Source organism: Rattus norvegicus, chromosome 4 (assembly GCF_021556685.1).
Source record: "Rattus norvegicus strain SHRSP/BbbUtx chromosome 4, alternate assembly SHRSP_T2T, whole genome shotgun sequence".
NCBI lineage: Eukaryota > Metazoa > Chordata > Mammalia > Rodentia > Muridae > Rattus > Rattus norvegicus.
The window spans coordinates 30,574,231-30,595,921 of NC_141537.1; the positions used below are offsets into that span (position 1 = coordinate 30,574,231).

A 21,691-nucleotide genomic window follows, 5' to 3' on the forward strand; every position below is an offset into this window, starting at 1 on the left:
CAGCAATGAGAAAAGGAAAAGAGATCCGTTTTCCAGTTCATTTGGGATTTTGCCAAGGCAGTATACATCTATCAGAAAAATCGATGACCAGCTTGTCCCTACCTGCAAGAATGTTCTGTCTACCCCATTTGCAGGGATGAATGAGGTTTGGTTAATCAGATAACTTGGGTTCATAGCTTCCTCTCTCAGCTCATCAGGATACTGCTGTCAGTCAAGTACAAACAAACCAAACCTGGGGCCACCTCATCCATGTTAACAGACAAGCCATGTCAGACACCCATGGTTTCCAAATCCTCCTTCCCTTTTCCAGTTCTCCTAGACAAGAACGCCTCTCTCTTATAGTTACTCCACTCCGTTACTATACTGCACTCCATTACGAGGACCTCCAAGTAACAATGCTTGTACATTCATAGTTTTAGCAAAGCTCTTGTTCCCTATTGCCCTCTCAACTCTCTGAAGAACTAAGATACAACCCCAAGGGAGGACAGGACTAGAGACAAGTCTGAGTCACTGACATCTACCCATTCTCAAAATGGCCTCTCTCATATGGCTAAGCCTCATTACTATATCAATGTCACACCTGGATTCCGCATTCCTTACAGTGATTGTCTCTCAGAATCACCTGCATTCCTTTAGAAAAATGACCCACAGCATGGCTGAATGTTAATGGAAGCCACTGTGTACATTTACTGCCAGGTACAAAGACTCACTCAACCCCATACACTTCTCACTGAGAACAGAAGCTCACAGAGAGAAGTGCTAGATAGATTTAATTACTAGTATATTCTGACAGGGCTTATTCTGGGGGCTTTAGGAGGCATCAGGAATAAGAACATCAGAAGACAAGGATCAGGGTCAATATCAAGCACAGTGCTAAAATACCGAAAGAAAAAAAATTAAAATGAGTTTAGGCAGAGGTCTCAAAATGGCGATTATTAGTTCCTTCTTGTGGTCCCTGACAGAATGAGCTATAACTCAAGAGAATCTAAGTTCAACATCCGTGCCCCTGAATGTCTCCTGATACACACAGGTGGTGAACAATCATAGTGAAGGACCAGGAAAAATTCAGACCCCCTAGCAAACAGAGTAGAGCCAAAAATGTAGGTTAGCCAGTTCAGTGACTCTGTCTCAGGAACTTGACTAAACATAGAACTGATGATTACACCAGCCAGTTCAACAACTATGTTCACTGACCATAAAAGTTAGATTAAAGCTCTTTCCGCCATCTTGGCGTCTTTGGAGGCCTGCTGGGAACAGGACTTCTAAAAAAACAAGTATGTCTGGAAGGCTGTGGTGCAAGGCCATTTTTGCTGGCTACAAGCGAGGCCTCCGGAACCAAAGAGAGCACACGGCTCTTCTTAAAATTGAAGGTGTTTATGCCCGAGATGAAACTGAGTTCTACTTAGGCAAGAGGTGTGCTTAAAAAACAATACAGTGACTTCTGGAGGCAAACCAAACAAAACCAGAGTGATCTGGGGAAAAGTAACTCGGGCCCATGGAAACAGTGGCATGGTTCGTGCCAAATTCCGAAGCAACCTTCCTGCAAAGGCCATTGGACACAGAATCCGTGTGATGCTGTACCCATCCCGGATTTAAACTAATGGAGAGTAAATAAATAAAAGTAGATTTGTGCTCTTGTAAAAAAAAAAAGTTAGATTAAAATCTTAAAGAACAATCTTGAGAAACAGGAAGCTTCTCCTTGTGATTTTTTCACTGGTATTCTCGACATTTTCCAATAAAGCCATTCCTATCCCCTTAGGTTGTGACTTCTTCCTTTAAATACCCCTTCTCCCAACTACTTGGGGTCGAACTCCTCTACCCCTGCGTGGGATACGAGTCTCAACCCGAGTGCACTGGTTCCTATCAATAAACCTCGTGTGATTACAGCAAGGATGGTCTCTCCTGAGTTCTTGGGGGGTCGAGTCATCCCAAGATTTGAGTGAGGGTCTCCCCGCTCTGGGGGTCTTTCAGTAGCATCCTCTCTCTGTTCCTGTGACTTTACCAGACCAGTTCTCTTCTTGAGCCTGTAAACTGCTAGCTCAAGCATCTGTCACTCTTCCTGTGGGTCGCCTGTGCCACAGAGCATGCTCTGCCTGCCTCTAGGGAGGCCAGGGTGGTGATGAGTCAGGATGGGCTCCAGCTTCCCAAGTGATACCCACTCCTGAATGCACTTCCTGTTAGTGCTCGCCCTTCCTTTCTCTCATGCTTAGTTATTGCTGTTGTTTCCAGGACTGCTGCAAAAATAAAATGCTCACCCCAAACACCAACCTTTTTAAATTTTAATTAAAACACAATTATACTGTTTTTCCATCTTTGTTTTCGTCCCTACAATCCGTCCTATGTACCCTCACTTCACTACCTCTCTGGCCTCTTGTTGTTACATAGTGTGTGAGTGTGTGTGTGTGTGTGTGTGTGTGTGTGTGTGTGTGTGTGTGTGGCATAAATATATAAATATAACCCGCTGAGTCCATTTAGAGTTGCTTGTGTGCATATGATTTCAAGGTTGACTTCCTGTATCAGATAACCAATTACTGGGTTTTTTTCCTGGAAACGACTAGTTAGTTCTCTCTGTCTCTGTAGTCTTTAATTACCTATAGCTTTCTGGCTAGGGATGGGGACCCCCTTCCCCAAGAGTTTCCCCACTCGAATGTCTATGGCCCTGTTATTGCTCAGGCAGACATGCTGTTGAGGTAGCTTCCCTGCCTTTGCAACCTCACAGCAGACTTCCTGTTCCTCTGGTTCTTACAATCTCTCTGGCCCCTCTTCCATAGTGTCCCCTAAGACATGCATGCAGGTGTTGTGTGGTAGATGTATTGATTGGGTCTAGGCACCCTACAATCAATTGATCTTTGCATTTTGGCTGTGATTTTTTTTTCCTGTAATGCTCTCCTTATGCTGCAAGGAAAAGTTTCTCTCCCAAGGAGTAGGAACAACACTTACCTGTGGGCATAAGGATAAGTCTTCAACTCAGTTAGGAACTATGCTAGTCTAGCAAAGTGGCAGTAGTAGCCTCTTTCCTAAGGTCCAGGACCTCAGTAGCCCTGAGAAATCTGGCTATGTTTTCAGAACCAGACATTATTTCCCTCCTGTAGAGTAGATCTTAAGCCCAGTCAGACAGCTGTTGACTGTTGTCATCAAAGACAAGAGTTTTATGATTGTACCTTTAAAGGTATCGTGTCATGCTGGTCACTGTGTAGTCCACAGGAGACACAGCTGGTTAGGACTACTAATTGTTTTCCTCCTTTGGCAACTTGCATAGAACCTCAGGGAAGGAGGCTTTCAGGTCAGAACTAGCTCAAATCTTCCCAGTCCTGTGTCTGATGTGTGTGGTGTCTTCAGCAAATAGAGACTTACTTCCAACCGCTGGGAGACATACAATATTGCATTGCAATGGACTTCATTGATTTGGGAGAATCTTGGATCACTCAGCCTAACAATATAAAAGGTGATTTCTCACACCTGGCACTGGAGTCTTTGTTAGTCTATGGCTCTCATGAAGACCATTGTCAGCCCAAGCAATATAACGTCATTTAAAATATACACACATTTATATATAGTATTCATATATAGTAAAATAATATTTATTTCTTGTGGACTTTTTCAAACATCCTCAGTCTTGCTAGTCCCTTCCCCCTCACTCTCTGCCTGCATTGACTTCCTCCTTCCCTCCTAACTTACCCTCCCCCCATTTTTCCCATTTCCCACTTCACACTCTAGGTAATGTTCTCACATCTGAAGATTTGAAGCTAGGAACCACAGATGCTTGAGAACATGAGGTGCTTGTCCTTCTGAGTCTCAATGGCCTTTCTTGATATAATCTTTTCTATGCCCTCCATTTATCTGGAAACACCATGATTTCGTTTTTCTTTACAGCTGAAGAGTACTGCATTGTTTATATGCACCACATTTTAGTATAAATTCAGATATTGAAGGACACTTAGGTTTTTTTCATTTTTTAGCTTATTGTGAATAGAGCAAAATTAAACATTGCTAAGCAACTTATGGCTTCCACATTTGGTAGAGAATATAATCCAGCCCATCACAGATCTAGGGCTACACATGCCTTTCAAAATAAAGCTGCATAGAAAATAAGCACAAGCAAAAACCTAATAAGTCTTTAAAATCTTTTGTTAAACTCCTGTTTTATCGGGCAACAGAAATGATTCTGCCACATTTGCATAGAATCAAGCACTCGTTAAATCCTTAAGCATGGCTTTTACTGTGTCAGGTGTCACTCACCTTGGGAAGATGTATATGGTACAGTTCCTGCAATCAAGTGAAGAGATGGCTCATCAGAAAGAAATTAGCCCAGTCACTCACAAAGAAAGCATATGATAGCAGGTTCATGTCCATAGAAACTAGGTGACTAAATTAGCCCCATTTGAGTTGAGTTTCAGTGTGTGCTGGATTTCAATTTGCTTACTCACAAGTATACAGTTTGTTCGGAGCTGCCTTAGCCCAGCGGCCTCCCAATCAATTATTTGAGCACCCTGTATCAGAATCTCCAGGGGGAAGGCCGCAGGGCTTTGTTTTTAATAAGCACCTACATGGCTGTTATATAGATAGTGTAGAATTGTCCCTGCCCTCCGTGAACTCTCATGCCTTTTTCTCTCTATCTTGCTAATCCCTTAGATCACATTCCTAAAGCAAGCCACCATTTTGTTATTTGTCCACTTTCTCCTCCTAAGGTTTTCTCTTGTGAATCTAGTTCACACAGGTCTTTCCTAGATGAAATGTTTCCTCTGGCGGTGATTTTTTGCCTGAAATGCCAATCCCACCCACAACTCCTCAAATAGTCCTTAGAGACAATTCCTATTTAGCCATTTAAGTCATCATCTTTCTCTCTTACACTAATTCCTTTTTCCACGTTTCAATGCAGATGGGCACTTCAACTGACTCACTACCCCCCAAGTGTTAATACTGGTGTTCAACCTTTTTTCCGTTTTAGCTATATACAGCTTTCAACAGCAATTACTTCATGAGGTCAGCTGGAAGTCTTGTGCAATGGGACAGAATTTTGAAAGCGTTCTGAAGTTCTTCAAATGCTGCTCTGTGCACCCACTGACCTCGACCTTGAGAGAAGGAAAGCCAGCTCTTGTTTTGCAGATCCGAATCCTTCACAGCACATTGTTTGCATTTAATGACAGCCGGGGCAAATTTAAAATGTAAACAACTCGGTCAATTGTCTCCAGTGGCAACAAATTAAGATTTTACTTCACTTGGTCTGGACACTCTCCCTACACTACCTTATAAAGGGCTGCCTGCTGTGAGTCGCCTTTAGAGCTGGCTCACATCAGGAAGGCAAAGTGACGGGCAGCTTGCCTAGGGAGATTAGAATGCATCTCAGGTGCCTGTTTTCCTCTCAGAGGCTGTGGTCTCTGTAGCAGCAAGTGCTGCCATTTGTTCCCATTTCTTCCCCCAAAGGCCGTTTTGTCTTATCTGATGTTGAAATTCTTCCGAATAGCTTTGAACCCAGAAACATAAGGACAAGCACTCAGTTGGAAATGTGTTTGTGTCTTTAGTAGTTCTTTGCCAGGTTTGCTACGCTTGGCATTTCCACTAAGGTTCAGATAAGTATTGACTTTTTTGGTTAAGTTTGGAGTCAGTGTCTGGTCCACACTGACTTTGAACCATTATCTTCCGTCTTCTTAGGGCACTGAGCTCTCTTAAAAACACAAACGACCCAAAGTGAGGATAACAGTTGTCAGATAAAGTGTTGTCGTTAATTAACTGGTGATCTTCCGTGATATAATGAGAACTGACATTGGCTTTTGGGACAAGGAGACATTTTCTTGGGTGACAGTATTTGCGAATAGTGGGACACACGTGAAAAATCAGACTTTCATTCTGGTAATTCCTCTTGTCATGAAACTCTTCCACCGAGAAAAATGTTACTGTATTATAAATATAAACAAGAACAGCAGATAACTGGCCGACTTAAACTATATTCTTTTCAATTAAATTATAGCACAGCCCTACTAAGGCAAAGGTGAAGATTTCTTAACTCAGTTTACACAGCGTGTGTCCCATACGGCATATTAAACTCCACCTGACCATTTTGCTTCCACCTAACAGTTATGGAAGTCTAGAACATAGACTCACTCAGCCTTTCCTGACTTTCTACAGCACTCTCAGTGGCACTTATAAATGACCTAAAAGCAAGATGGCCCTTGGTTGATTTCCCCAAGTCACATTCCTTGTTCTCTGAATGTAATTTCTTTATATCCTACCAAAATGAAATAATTTCATCTGATTTAGAACCTTCCTCAACTTAACATGCTTGGCCATGCCAACTGATGCTGCATGGTAACTAGAGAGTCAAGGAGAACTCTCTGCTCCCAATGAGTTTATAATTTATTTTAAAAAGAACCTGGCAAAGAACTACTAAAGTAATGGTTTTAAAGGGTGAAAAATCAGTGAGTATAGTGGAAAGAGCTCTCACCTCACAAAAGAGATGTACTTACTCCAGAGGGACAAAGGGCAGGGAATACAAGACTTAAGCAGGAGAAGAGGTTCAGGAAGAAGGAACAGGAAGGGAACAGAGGGGAGGGGAAAGGGGTATTTGCCCCAGAGGGACAAAGGACTGCCTCTGGATACAGTAGTAGTTAAATGGTGGTTTATAAAGGGAAGGGAAAACCTTTGTTGACATGAGTTGGTTTATTTTGATTGGGCATATTAATTACTATAACCAAATCAGGGCTTTTAATTGCTGGTCATCAATAGTTTGATAGCTGGTCCTTGGAGTCAACCTTAGGAGGAGAAAGTGGACAAATAACAAAATGGTGGCTTGCTTTAGGAATGTGATCTAAGGGATTAGCAAGATAGAGAGAATGGGGAAGAAGGATAAAAGTCAAAACCTAGTCCTTGATAGGTTATTTCTCCACTATCAGTGAAATAAACCAATTAAAGTCAGAGTAGATTATATTAAAGACAAGTTTATTTGGAAGCTGCTCTCTGGTGGATGAGTTCACTGGCCCCAAGGACCAAGGTCAGGAAAGTTACCATGGTGAAATGGGGGAAGGGGAGGCAAGGGAGAAAGAAAGGGTATGTATGTGTACAGACAAAGAAAAGAGGAGGGGAGAGAGATCAAAATGTCTGAATTCCATAGGGAGGAAGGAGCCTCTGGAGGAATGGCAGCCCAGGAGCTGGGCTGGAAAGTTTAAGGTTGTGGGCAGGGTATGCTAGGTAGGGACCAAGGGATGCTGGGAGAACCTAGGGAGGCCAAGTCTTCTTTGGTATGTAAAATAAGCACCTCAGATCCCTGACCTGGGTCAGAAACCAAACAGTCCTGTTCAAGAATAGCAATGGAAGCTACTCTAATTTGAATCTAGCCTCCCAAAGGCTCACATATTTAAAAGTTTGATTCTAGCTGATGAGATTTTTAAGAAGTGGTTGTGATTATAAGGTCCCTCTCTAATGATTGAATTAGTCATTTATTAAATGATTGATGGAGTCATAATTTGATGGTTCCGTGAGTAGGTGGCATAAATGAGGTGGGACCTGCTGAAAGACAGAAGGTCACTGGGGTTATACTTTGGAAGGCTACATCTGTCCCTATTTCTCCCACACTCTCTCTCCCCCTCCCTGCCTGCATGCTTTCAGCTATCCCCACCAAATTATCCTGATAGTGTTCTGCCTCATCTTAGGCAAACAGTGGAGCTGGTCAATGTTGTTCCGAGGCATCTAAAACCGTGAGCCAGGATATAGCTTCTCATCCTGAGTATTTTGTCACGGTGATAGAAAGTGAGTAGTAATACAACAGCTTTCATGCATAGGTGCAGGTAGTCTCTGAAAGAATTTGGCTAGATGAAGGATGAAGACATTCCAGGGTTTCTGTAAAACAGGATATTTCTATTGTGTTGTTTTCTCCATTATTCCTCAAGACTAAAGAACATTTTTTATTTAAAAAAATTGTTGGGCTAGGAATATGCCTCCCCCAACCCCTGCCTCCGAGCCACAGGTTCATGATTCACTGAAGAACAATACCCTGACTCAGATAGTATGTAAAAGCAAAGAATGTTTTATCCTGCAGAAGTCCAGCATGCTGGGGTCTCCCATTACCAAGATAGAGAGACAACCAAGTGAGCTTGCAGGCCTGATTTAAAGCACATCAGGGAATTCTAGGTTAAGTGACCTCTATGTTAATCTGTTGGGACCATCTCAATGGACATTCAGTTACCAGAGTGTAGAGGCTGGAAACTTGCTTGGGAGGTCTGGAAACTGTTGCTGAGGAAATAGCTAAGGAAGTCTGGAAACTGCTGCTATCCCATTGTCCTTATCTCAGGCCAGGTGGCAGGGCAGATTCTGAGACTAGGACTTACCTGGAATTGCCCAGTTCTTGGAAACAGAGATTCAGGTCTAGTCTCCTTAACTGCCAATTTAAAGCCTGACATAGAATCAGCCTAGCCTTCTCATCCCCCTCTACCCTTTCAGTAATGAGCTATTTCAAATCCTAGAGATGGTTTTGAGGCCCCTACACTAGCAGCTCTAACCAGCCCTATGTCAAGGAGAGAGCCTAGTAACACAGTGGAAATGATCACCCTTTTAACTCGATTGCTTGGAGATGCTAGCTGGTTGAAGACATCCCCACTCCCCTAGAGTAATAAGTCACTCTATTGCAAGGTGTACTAGAACATAAAAATCCTCAGTTGTATTTACTACCAGGTCATAAATGCATGGAGTAAGCCCCAAGGTACAAGTCCACCAAGCATGACCTTCTTAGTTTAGTTTTGGGCTCATTTTCTCATGAGATCCTCATGCCTGTTTTTGGCCTTGTCACTGAGATGACATTGAGAGTCAGGATGACTCAAGACCCTGGATTTTTGATCTTTTTTTTTTTTTTTTGATTTCTGGTAGCTTCGATGTACATTGTAATGTTGCCTATTGGAACATGAACCTACATTTTTAGCAAGTGAGGGTCATCATACAGATACAGAAAACAGACTTTATGGCAAAACATGAACTAATAATGCTGATAGGCACATCTTTATTGAGTTTTCATCAGAGACGTTAAAGGCACATGGAGACACATGAGGCGGCAGCAGCGATAGAAAGAAGCTATAAAAATCTTAAATGTCCTCAATAATGGACCTAGTAAATGCATTGTGGAGTGCTTACACAAACACATTAAGTAATTACCATGAGTTAAAATTGATTTACAAAGATAAAAATCAAAACCTTGGGAGAAAAAAGCAAATTATCAAAGATGTATGTAGTAACGTATTCCGTGTTAGGCTAGAAAGATCACCTAGGATAAGGGTAACCTACAGGTAGAGGTAGAGGGACTACTAAGCCAAAACGAGCCCTGACACTTCATCACTCTAATGTCGTTTCCTGAAGGATAAAAAAAAAATGTGTTTTAAACATTATGTTTCACTGTGTTGCTATGTTTAAATTATTTTATAAGTCTTATCACTTGAATATAATCAAAACCAACTGTTTCTTTCTCTGCTTAGTAAGTATCTATACCTTCTCTCTATAATAATCAGGATAACAATGTTGGCAATGACTTTCGCTGGGCCTCTGTCTTTCTTGTATTATTAACAGCTTCTATCTTACTTATTTTCATACCATGATCCTTTCCAGAAAAAAAAAGATATAGTTTATGATAAGAAATAAGTAGCAATCTCACACAGTCTTTCAAAAGGGCAAAAATGCAAGTAAGACAGCTACTAAAGCAAACATTAGTGCTTTCGTTGAGCTTCAAATTTTGCTTTAAGTTTCATGGAGTTCAAATGACAAGCACGCACAAATGAAGAATCACGTTGCTCTTGGTATTCATGAGTCTCCTGAGAAACAAAATGTATTTCCTAGGATTCAGTTTTCAAAGCAATCACAAACAGAAGAGTTGATTTCTGGGACACTGACGGGAACAATGTCTTCAAGTTCACTTTCCCTAAAATCAAACGTTGGTTTCTTTTCTTTTTCTCACAACTACTCTTTTTTTTTTTTTTAAGTTAAAGACATGACATCTTGGTGCTATTTAGAACGGTCACTCATTACTTAAAAACTAAAGTAACACATGCCATTAGTCATGTAACTAAATCCAAAGCTGACATAACCAGTGGCTAAGCAAGGAGATAAATGTTCCTAAATATAACTTACTTTAAAGAAGCTATTGACAGATGAAATTAAACATCCATCAATTTATCATAGTGAATGGCCAGTATCTGTCTGTAGCAGAGCCACTGAAGAAGAAGGGTGGTTTTATTTCCTTTAGAAATAACTTGAAAAAGAAAGTTATAAAAATAAAAGCGTGATTCATCATAGACTCCAACTGGCAGAATCCTATGTTTTCTTTTAGATTTGTCTATTCTTTGAGTCCCTAAACCTTGTTATTCACAGTCCAAAATCTTAAGTTGATGGGGCAAGAGTTACACACTCTGGGAGATACTGTGGTTTTCTGGTAGCATGTTCTGTAAGTTTTTGATGTCTATGGTATAGGAATATGTCAAAGGGATTGGGGTTTGAGTTCTAATTAAAGACTATAATGAAAAGCCCACTTAACTGTTAATTATTTCTGTACTACCAGCACATAAAAAAGCCAACTAATAGAATTTGAGGTATGAATTTCAGAGCAAAGATCAAAGAGCTTGTGGCAATGATCACTTGCCTTTCCAGACTTTCCTTCTTGCCCTCTTCTAACTGCACAAGAACCATTCCTTTAAAACAACCTTTCAATTAACCCTTCAGTTAAAACAACTAAATTTGACCTGCAGTGACACTGACTTTTAGGGGGATTTGACCCAAATTGCCGCGCCCAACCTCGACCAGCAAGGAAGACATGACCACAGGAGATCTTCTTCAAGCAGTTTTATTCAGAAACCTTGATTCAATCTTCTGACCTCTCTCTCTTCTGGCTCTCTCTCCTGACTGTCTCTCTCTCCCTTCTGACTCTCTCTTTCTCTGGCTCTCTCTCTTCTCTGGCTCTCTCCCTTCTGACTCTCTCTCTTCTCTGTCCTCCCCGGGGAACGCCCTGCACCACACTTAAATAGCTAGCACTGGCCAGTCCTAGCAAGCCACATGGGTCATGTAGATAGGCTGTCACTATGCGGAAGCTAGCGGGCCAGGCAGACATAGCCAAATAAGGACTTGTTTACTGAAAGGAGCGCTCACCGTTGGGAGGGTGGAAGGCGGAAACCAGCGCCATCTTTGAGGCGCGGCATGTCGCAGCTCTCTACACCAAATCAAAGAGCTAGTCAGCAATATAGTCCGATCCAGGAGCTCTGGCTGCAAAACCAATTTCCCCTCCAGGGCTCCGGGTCCATTTGAGCACTCTTGATAAAAGTGCCAAAGTGGGAGATTGCTCTTTTCTTTACAAAGCTCTATAGGTTCATCCCAACTGTGAGGAAACAAACCAAGACAGTACTATTATTTGGTTTCAGACACCAAAACAAGGGACTAAGGTACATATTTTACATGTGAAAACAGACCTGGCCTCTGGGTTCTTCCTACCTGGCAGGCCCTGCCCCTAACCCTGAACTTTCCAGTCCAGAGACTGGGCTGGCCTTCTCCCAAAAGCTTTCCAGACATTTTGGCTTCTCTCTTCCCCTTCTCTTCTCTCTCTGTGAATGTTCTTTTTCTCTTTTTCTCTTTCCCCTCCCCACTGAACTCGCCCAAGGGCAACTTCCCAATAAACCTACATTTAATATAATTCTAATCTGGCTAGAATTGACTCATTTCACTGGTGGGGAAATAACTTATCAACTGTGGTTTGAGCAAGTCCCTTAGAAGTTTATGTATTAGAAACTTAGTTTCCAAATTTGTAATAATAGTATTGCAGATTGGAGCCTGTGGAAGATGAATTGAGATTTGATGATGTCATATGGGTGGGCCCCCTACCCATTTTGGCATTTTGGCTCTGAATTAGTATGAGTGCCCCCTCTTTTTAACTAGCGTACTCGCTTCACCTCACCATGAGTTGGCTTCCGCTACACTATGAAGTGCAAAAAAATGAACAGTCACCAGAAACTAAGCAGACACGAATGTCATGCTCTTAGACTTCAAGATCCCAGAATCTCGTCTGAAAATAAACTTCCTTCCACAGGGAATTTGCAGGGCTCAGACCATGACTAACAGCAGAATTAAAAAAGATAAAGTGTTCTTTTACTACAAGGCACTGAGGGGAAAACTTTAATGAAAATAAAAAAAGAGCAGATTCAGCACATATATGATAGATAGATAGATAGATAGATAGATAGATAGATAGAGAATAAATAGAAAAATTCTTCCATTCTTTTATATGACTTGAACTTTTATATTTTGTGATAGCAACAGATGGATTAAAAGAGAGTGCCATGCTTGCCCTGATCTTCTCTACACCAACCTCACAGAAAGATAACTTTCTTCTCAGAGTCACATCACCTCTGAAGTGGGGACAGTCCCCGCGAAGGTAGAGTGTCTGCTGTGAATCCTTCTCTTCAGGCTGCTTGATGAGTTATAATTGTAATTAAGGTAACCAGAAACAAAACAGGTTTTGTTGCCACCCTGTGCTGACAGGAAATCACTTCCTGTGTGATGTGTGAAATCGTCTTTCAGAAACAAGGTCAATAGCTCTTCATGAGATCACAATTAGATCCATGAAGATTGTTTTCAAACAAAAGTCAAGACTTCTTTCCTTTTTATTTTGTTTCTCCTGCATTGTAACTCAGTACTATGGGATAAAATCAACGTATTTAAGGATGGAACTATCTTCATACTTATTTAATGATCAAGAATAATCCAGACAGAAATTGATGATATTTGCAGTCTCTCTAGTCTAAAGCTACTCTCCACGGGAAGGAAACATATGAATGGCTAGCCTTGCTAATGCCATTTGGAAAGTTTATAGACACATTGCACAATGTAAGCAGGACAGTCTTTTTCATAAGTGTCAGAACAGCTTACCTTCAAACATCAGATGAACATAGTTAAGGGAGCCCAGAAATATATTAAAAAGTTTTAACTTGCCTGACTTTAAACCAGTGTTGGCCCCATGCCATAGTAATATAGTAATACAGTAAGCATGTTATATTAACAGCTCCCACCTATTCACTATGTTTGCCTTCCCTTACATAAATGAACAAATGTCATATCTGATACAGATGTGAGCTCAACATTATCTAAAGGCACCCTGGGCTAACAAGCTTTCCTTTTTAAATTGGTCATCATAAACAGAATTCCCATAAGTAATGTTGTTCTATAGGGAATGTCCCTGTATTACCAAAATACACATTCCTATAGGAATTAAGACAACTGCTCAACTGCAATCAGTTATATGTAGATTTCATATATAAAAAGAATGTTGAGTCACTAAAGACTTAGGGTCCACCCTGTAGATTTAATAGAATTTTAACCAGGATTGTCTGTGCTTACAAAAGGGTTGGCTAGTGTGGCATAAGCAGTCAGGTGCAACAGGAGAAATTCCACTATCAGAAGAGCACACTACTCCATTGCATCTTGCATCTTGAATCTGGTATAAAGAACTATGAAAGAAATTCTTTCTTTCTCATTGGTGATTTCAGTTTCCCAGAGGAGAAACGGTGCTTATAATGAACAGACTAGTTTGTAAAAAAAAATACCCTTAAGATATCAAATTTAATGCTAACAAGTTGCTTAGTAATAACCAACATTTAAAGTTTGAGGAACTATCATTTCAATTAATGCATTGCTTTAATACTGGGACTGCTAAATTTTCTTTAGGGAAAGAAGAAAAACATGGCACTGAGTTCAGTCCATCTAATGGAACAGCAGCTAACAAACTCAGTCATGCAAGGACTCTAGCCTCTTGAAGCCAGCTGTTTAACAGGGAAACAGAGACAGACGGCACAAATGTTCTAGCTTGGTTTTTTCTGCTGCTGTGATAAGACATTCTGACAAAAAGTAACATGGGGCAGAATAGGATTTATTTCTTTTTATACTTCTACATCATGATTCATTATTGAGGGAGGTCAGAGCAGAACTAAAGGCAGGAGCCTGGAGAGAAAATTTGCAAGAATACAGCTTACTTAGCTTGCTTTCTGGTACAACACCTATGCTCTTCTAGCTTTCCTATATAGATCAGGCCCACCTGCCTAGGGATGATGATGCCCACAAAGGGATGTGCCCTGCCACATTAATCATTTAATCAAGACAATGTCCTTCAGACACTAGCCCACAGACCAATCCCTTCTAAACAATTCTTAAAGTCAACTTCCCAGGTTGTATGAAACTGATGATGACTAAGATGACTAATAAACCCCTGAATAGTTAATTATGTAATTTTTAGTACAGTTTAAGACAGAAATCAACAGATAGATGGTGAGCTAGAGAATAGCACAGAGCAGAGAAAATTCACTGAAAGTCAAGCAAGTCACTTAGACAAAAAGGTGACATGTAACTTGGTTCCTGAAGGAAAAGAAACTTGTCTTATAAGAAGTTAAATAAACAGCATTCCAGTCCACGGAGATATTGCAAGGGCTTTTTAAAGATGAGTATCTGGGGCAGAATAAAGAAAGGCCAGGTCATGTTACAAGGAAGGCAGAAAGCAGATGACTATGGGTCATTATAAAAATGTTATCAAAATAAACATTGTCAGAATATTCCTATGCTAATTAGCAAGCTAGAAGCAGTTGCTTTGAATTGCTAAACTCTATCACTCAAGTGGTTATGATTCAAGTTCAAGATACGAAAGTAGGAATAGATTCACTAAAGAAAACCTAAACTGACATGAAACTAGAAACAAAAATTATAAAATCAAAAATAAGATTCACCAGCATAATACAAGAGATAGAAGACAGAATATCAGGCACTAAAGAAAAGATAGGAGAAATGGGTACCTCAGTCAAAAATCCTGTAAAATCTAAAAAACCTAAGCATAAGTTATCCATGAAATATGTGGCAATATAAAAAGACCTAATCTAAAAATAATATGAATAAATGAAAAAGAAGAAAACTAGATCAAAGGTACAGAAAATATTTTCAATCAAATCATTGAAAACATTTCTCATATCTCCGAAAGTTTGTGGCCTAAATACCCCCAAAAAAGGGCATATACTAACTGATAAGATTCAAAAACATTATCTATCCTTCTTCAGAATCTAAAAAAAAAATTACCTATGGCCATCAATGATAGATACCAATTCAGGGTAAAAAGATGGAAAAGATATCTCAAATCAATAGGCCTATGAAGCAGGCCAGTGTATCTGACAAAATTAACTTCAAATTAAAACTAAACAGGAGAAATAGCAAAGGATACTACATACTCATCAAATGAAAAATCCATCAAGAGAATATTGCATTTCTAAACATCTACACGCCTTAGGGCACCCAAGTTTATAAAGGAACCATTACTACAGCTTAAATAAAATATTAACCCTTACACACTGGCAATGGGACACTTCAATATTCCACTCTCACAGACAGGTCATCTAGAAAAAACCTAAACAAAAAATGCTGAAGGGAAACAACATCATAAGTCAAATGAAAGTAACAGATACTTAGCAAACATTTCACTAGACCTAAAATAGTATAACTTCTGCTGAGCAGCTCATTGAGCATCTTCCAAAAATGACCACATATGAACAAGTCTCAACAAATACAAGAAAGTTGAACTAAATACCCCATATCCTCTCAGAAAACCATGGATTAAAGCTGGGTGTCAACAGAAACAGCAGGTTTACAAACTCATGGAGATTCAACGAATGACTGGTGAGTGAAATGTGGGTCAAGACAGAAACTAAGGAAGGAAGAAAGAAAGAAAGAAAGAAAGAAAGAAAGAAAGAAAGAAAGAAAGAAAGGAAGGAAGGAGGAAGGAAGGAAGGAAGGAAGGAAGGAAGGAAGGAAGGAAGGAAGAAAGAAAGAAAGAAAGAAAGAAAGAAAGAAAGAAAGAAAGAAAGGAAGAAAGAAGGAAGGAAAGGAGAAAAGAGAGAAAGAAAGAAAGAAAGAAAGAAAAGAAGGAAGGAAGAAAGGAAGAAAGAAAGGAAGGAGAAAAGAGAGAAAGAAAGAAAGAAAGAAAGAAAGAAAGAAAGAAAGAAAGAAAGAAAGGAAGGAAGAAAGAAAAGAAGGAAGGAAGAATTTTAAAACTCTTTTTGAATTGAATGAAAATAAAAATATAAACATACCCACAGTTATGGGACACATTTCTAAGAGGCAAATTCATGCCACTAAGTGCCTACATTAAAAAACATGAAGAGAGCTCATATGAGTAACTTAAAGGCACACCTGAAAGCTATAGAACAAAAAGAAGAAATAACACATTAGATATCAAGAAATAATAATGCTCAGGGTTGATATCAATAAAATAGAAACAATAACACAAGGAATCATTGAAATAGAGTTGGTTCTTTGAAAAAGGCTGTAAAGTTGATAAACCATTAGCTAAATTAACTAAAAAATAAAGAGAGGGGATCTAAATTAATAAAATTAGAGATAAATGGAGAACATAACAACAGACAGCAAGGAAATCCAGAGAATCATAAAATTTACTTTAAAAATCTGTACTCCACAAAATAGTAAATGACTAAATCATAAAAGAAATGGATACATTTATTGATATATAGCACCTACTAAAGTTAAAAATCAAGATCAGATAAACAATAGCTATAACCACTAGAGAAATATAACCAGTAATTAAAAGTCAGCAACCCACCAAGGACAAGATCAGATGGATTCAATGCCAATTTCTTTTAAACTTTCAAAGAATTAATGCCAATACTTCCCAAACTCTTCCACATAATAGAAACAGAAGAAACATTGCCCAATTCTTTTTATGAGGCCACTATTACCCTGACACCTAACCCACATAAAAACTCAACAAAGAAAGAAAATTACAGACAAATATCACTTATGAATATGTATGCACAAAATCTCAATAAAATACTTGCAAACCAAATCAGCAACACATCAAAAAGATCATCTACCATGAACAAGTAGACCACACCAGAAATGCAAGGACAGTTCAATATATATAAATCCATAAATACAATCCACCATATAAACAGACTGAAGGCTAAAACCACATGATTATCTCATTAGATGCAGTAAAGGCCTTTGACAAAATTAAACCTCCCTTCATGACAAAATTCATGTACTCTTAGAAAGATTATGGGTACAAGGGACATACTTAAACATAATAAAGGCAATTTACACAATGTCCATATCAAGATCAACCTAAACAAAGGGAAACTCAAAGCATTTCCACTGAAATCCAGAATGAGGCAAGGTTGACCATTCATTCTAGTGATTCAGTGCAATCCCCATCAAAACTCCAATTCAATTCTTTACAGATCTTGATAGGACAATTTTCAGCTTCAGATGGAAACACAAACAAGATAGCTAAAGCAATCCTAAATAACAAAAGAACTACTGGAGATATCCCAAACTCAAATTCCACTACTGACCTATGGCAATAAAAACAGCATGGTATTGGAATGAAAATAGACACATTGACCAATGGGATCAAATCGAAGACCCAGATATACATCCACACACCTATAGACACTTGACTTTTTTAAATCGGGGGACAGCATCTTCAACAAATGGCACAAGTCAAACTTGATGGCTGCATGTAGAAGAATTCCAATAGATGCATGCTTATCACTGTGCACACAACTCAGTTCTAATTGGATCAAGGACTTCAACATAGGTTCAGATACATAGAACCTGTTAGATGAGAAAGTGGAAAACAACCTTGACTTCATTGACACAGAAAAAGGCTTTCTGAAAAGAAAACCCATAGCATGGGCACTAAGAACAATTAATAGATTAATGAATAGGACCTCATGAAACTGAGAACTTTCTGTGCAGCAAAGGACATCCTAATTAGATAAAGTGGCATGTTATACAAAAGGAAAAGATTCTTACTAGCTACATGTATGATAAAGGTCCTATATCTAAAATAATACATAAAGCTGGACATTAAGAAAACAACTGAATTTATAAATTGGGGACCCATCTAAAGAGGGAATTCTCAAAAGAGAAAAAAAAAAACAAACAATTGTTCAATATCCTTAATCACCATGGAAATATGTCTTAAAACTACTTTGAGGGGAGTCCCAAACCGGCAGATCCCTGCCCACAGCAGCTCTCTGCTCCCAAACCACGTGGGAGAGAGACCTCATCGCCTGGACAGGTGGGCACTCCTGAGGCTGCAGAGCGGAAGAGACCACCAACACTGCCCACCCCTGCCCACATCCCTGGCCCAAGAGGAAACTGTATACGGCCTCTGGGTTCCCGTAGAGGAGGGCCCAGGAGCAGCAGGTCCGCTGCGTCTGAGACACCACCGGAACCTGAAGGGATCGACCGGATAAACAGTTCTCTGCACCAAAATCCCGGGGGAGGGAGAGCTAAACCTTCAGAGAGGCAGACACGCCTGGGAAACCAGAAGAGACTGCACTCTGCACATATTACTGATTCCAGAGGAAAACACCAAACGCCATCTGGAACTCTGGTGCACGGAAGATCCTGGAAAGGGCAGCGCAGATCTTCCTGGTGGCTGCCGCCACACAGAGCTCATAAGCAACACCCCACGAGCAAACTTGAGCCTCAGGAACACAGGTAAGACCAACTTTTCTGCTGCAAGTGACCTGCCTGGTGAACTCAAGACACAGGCCCACAGGAACAGCTGAAGACCTGTAGAGAGGAAAAACTACACGCCCGAAAGCAGAACACTCTGTCCCCATAACTGGCTGAAAGAAAACAGGAAAACAGGTCTACAACACTCCTGAAACACAGGCTTATAGGACAGTCTAGCCACTGTCAGAAATAGCAGAACAAAGTAACACTAGAGATAATCTGATGGCGAGAGGCAAGCACAGCAACCCAAGCAACAGAAACCAAGATTACATGGCATCATCGGAGCCCAATTCTCCCACCAAAGCAAACACGGATTATCCAAACACACCAGAAAAGCAAGATCTAGTTTCAAAATCATATTTGATCGTGATGCTGGAGGACTTCAAGAAAGACGTGATGCCAGCCCAGGTTACTGTATCCTGCAAAACTCTCAATTAACATAGATGGAGAAACCAAGATATTCCATGACAAAACCAAATTTACACAATATCTTTCTACAAATCCAGCACTACAAAGGATAATAAATGGTAAAGCCCAACATAAGGAGGCAAGCTATACCCTAGAAGAAGCAAGAAACTAATCGTCTTGGCAACAAAACAAAGAGAAGAAAAGACACAAACATAACCTCATATCCAAATATGAATATAACAGGAAGCAATAATCACTATTCCTTAATATCTCTCAACATCAATGGCCTCAACTCCCCAATAAAAAGACATAGATTAACAAACTGGATACGCAACGAGGACCCTGCATTCTGCTGCCTACAGGAAACACACCTCAGAGACAAAGACAGACACTACCTCAGAGTGAAAGGCTGGAAAACAACTTTCCAAGCAAATGGTCAGAAGAAGCAAGCTGGAGTAGCAATTCTAATATCAAATAAAATCAATTTTCAACTAAAATTCATCAAAAAAGATAAGGAAGGACACTTCATATTCATCAAAGGAAAAAACCACCAAGATGAACTCTCAATCCTAAATATCTATGCCCCAAATACAAGGGCACCTACATACGTAAAAGAAACCTTACTAAAGTTCAAAACACACATTGCACCTCACACAATAATAGTAGGAGATTTCAACACCCCACTCTCATCAATGGACAGATCATGGAAACAGAAATTAAACAGAGACGTAGACAGACTAAGAGAAGTCATGAGCCAAATGGACTTAACGGATATTTATAGAATATTCTATCCTAAAGCAAAAGGATATACCTTCTTCTCAGCTCCTCATGGTACTTTCTCCAAAATTGACCATATAATTGGTCAAAAAACGGGCCTCAACAGGTACAGAAAGATAGAAATAATCCCATGCATAATATCAGACCACCACGGCCTAAAGCTGGTCTTCAATAACAATAAGGGAAGAATGCCCACATATACGTGGAAATTGAACAATGCTCTACTCAATGATAACCTGGTCAAGGAAGAAATAAAGAAAGAAATTAAAGACTTTTTAGAATTTAATGAAAATGAAGGTAAAACATACCCAAACTTATGGGACACAATGAAAGCTGTGCTAAGAGGAAAACTCATAGCGCTGGGTGCTTTCAGAAAGAAACAGGAAAGAGCATATGTCAGCAGCTTGACAGCACACCTAAAAGCTCTAGAACAAAAAGAAACAAATACACCGAGGAGGAGTAGAAGGCAGGAAATAATCAAACTCAGAGCTGAAATCAACCAAGTAGAAACAAAAAGGACCATAGAAAGAATCAACAGAACCAAAAGTTGGTTCTTTGAGAAAATCAACAAGATAAATAAACCCTTAGCCAGACTAACGAGAAGACACAGAGAGTGTGTCCAAATTAACAAAATCAGAAATGAAAAGGGAGACACAACTACAGATTCAGAGGAAATTCAAAAAGTCATCAGATCTTAGTATAAAAGACTATATTCAACAAAACTTGAAAATCTGCAGGAAATGGACAATTTCCTAGACAGATACCAGGTACCGAAGTTAAATCAGGAACAGATAAATCAGTTAAACAACCCCATAACTCCTAAGGATATAGAAGCAGTCATTAAAGGTCCCCCAACCAAAAAGAGCCCAGGTCCAGACGGGTTTAGTGCACAATTCTATCAGACCTTCATAGAAGACCTCATACCAATATTATCCAAACTATTCCACAAAATTGAAACACATGGAGCATTACCGAATTCCTTCTATGAAGCCACAATTACTCTTATACCTAAACCACACAAAGACCCAACAAAGAAAGAGAACTTCAGACCAATTTCCCTTATGAATATCGACACAAAAATACTCAATAAAATTCTGGCAAACCGAATCCAAGAGCACATCAAAACAATCATCCACTATGGTCAAGTAGGCTTCATCCCAGGCATGCAGGGATGGTTTAATATAAGGAAAACTATCAAAGTGGTCCATTAGATAAACAAACTGAAAGAACAAAACCACATGATCATTTCATTAGATGCTGAGAAAGCTTTTGACAAAATTCAACACCCCTTCATGATAAAAGTCCTGGAAAGAATAGGAATTCAAGGCCCATACCTAAACATAGTAAAAGCCATATACAGCAAACCAGTTGCTAACATTAAACTAAATGGAGAGAAACTTGAAGCAATCCCACTAAAATCAGGGACTAGACAAGGCTGCCCACTCTCTCCCTACTTATTCAATATAGTTCTTGAAGTTCTAGCCAGAGCAATCAGACAACAAAAGGAAGTCAAGGGGATACAGATCAGAAAAGAAGAAGTCAAAATATCACTATTTGCAGATGATATGATAGTATATTTAAGTGATCCCAAAAGTTCCACCAGAGAACTACTAAAGCTGATAAACAACTTCGGCCAAGTGGCTGGGTATAAAATTAACTCAAATAAATCAGTAGCCTTCCTCTACACAAAAGAGAAACAAGCCGAGAAAGAAATTAGGGAAACAACACCCTTCATAATAGACCCAAATAATATAAAGTACCTCGGTGTGACTTTAACCAAGCAAGTAAAAGATCTGTACAATAAGAACTTCAAGACACTGAGGAAAGAAATTGAAGAAGACCTCAGAAGATGGAAAGATCTCCCATGCTCATGGATTGGCAGGATTAATATAGTAAAAATGGCCATTTTACCAAAAGCAATCTACAGATTCAATGCAATCCCCATCAAAATACCAATCCAATTCTTCAAAGAGTT

The 21,691-nt window shown here is 39.7% G+C and overlaps 1 pseudogene; it reads left to right on the forward strand.

Annotated features, from left to right (window-relative positions):
* Positions 1–1,212: 1,212 nt before the first annotated feature.
* LOC148006240 (large ribosomal subunit protein eL33 pseudogene) lies at positions 1,213–1,630 on the forward strand (annotated as a pseudogene).
* The last annotated feature ends 20,061 nt before the right edge of the window (positions 1,631–21,691 follow it).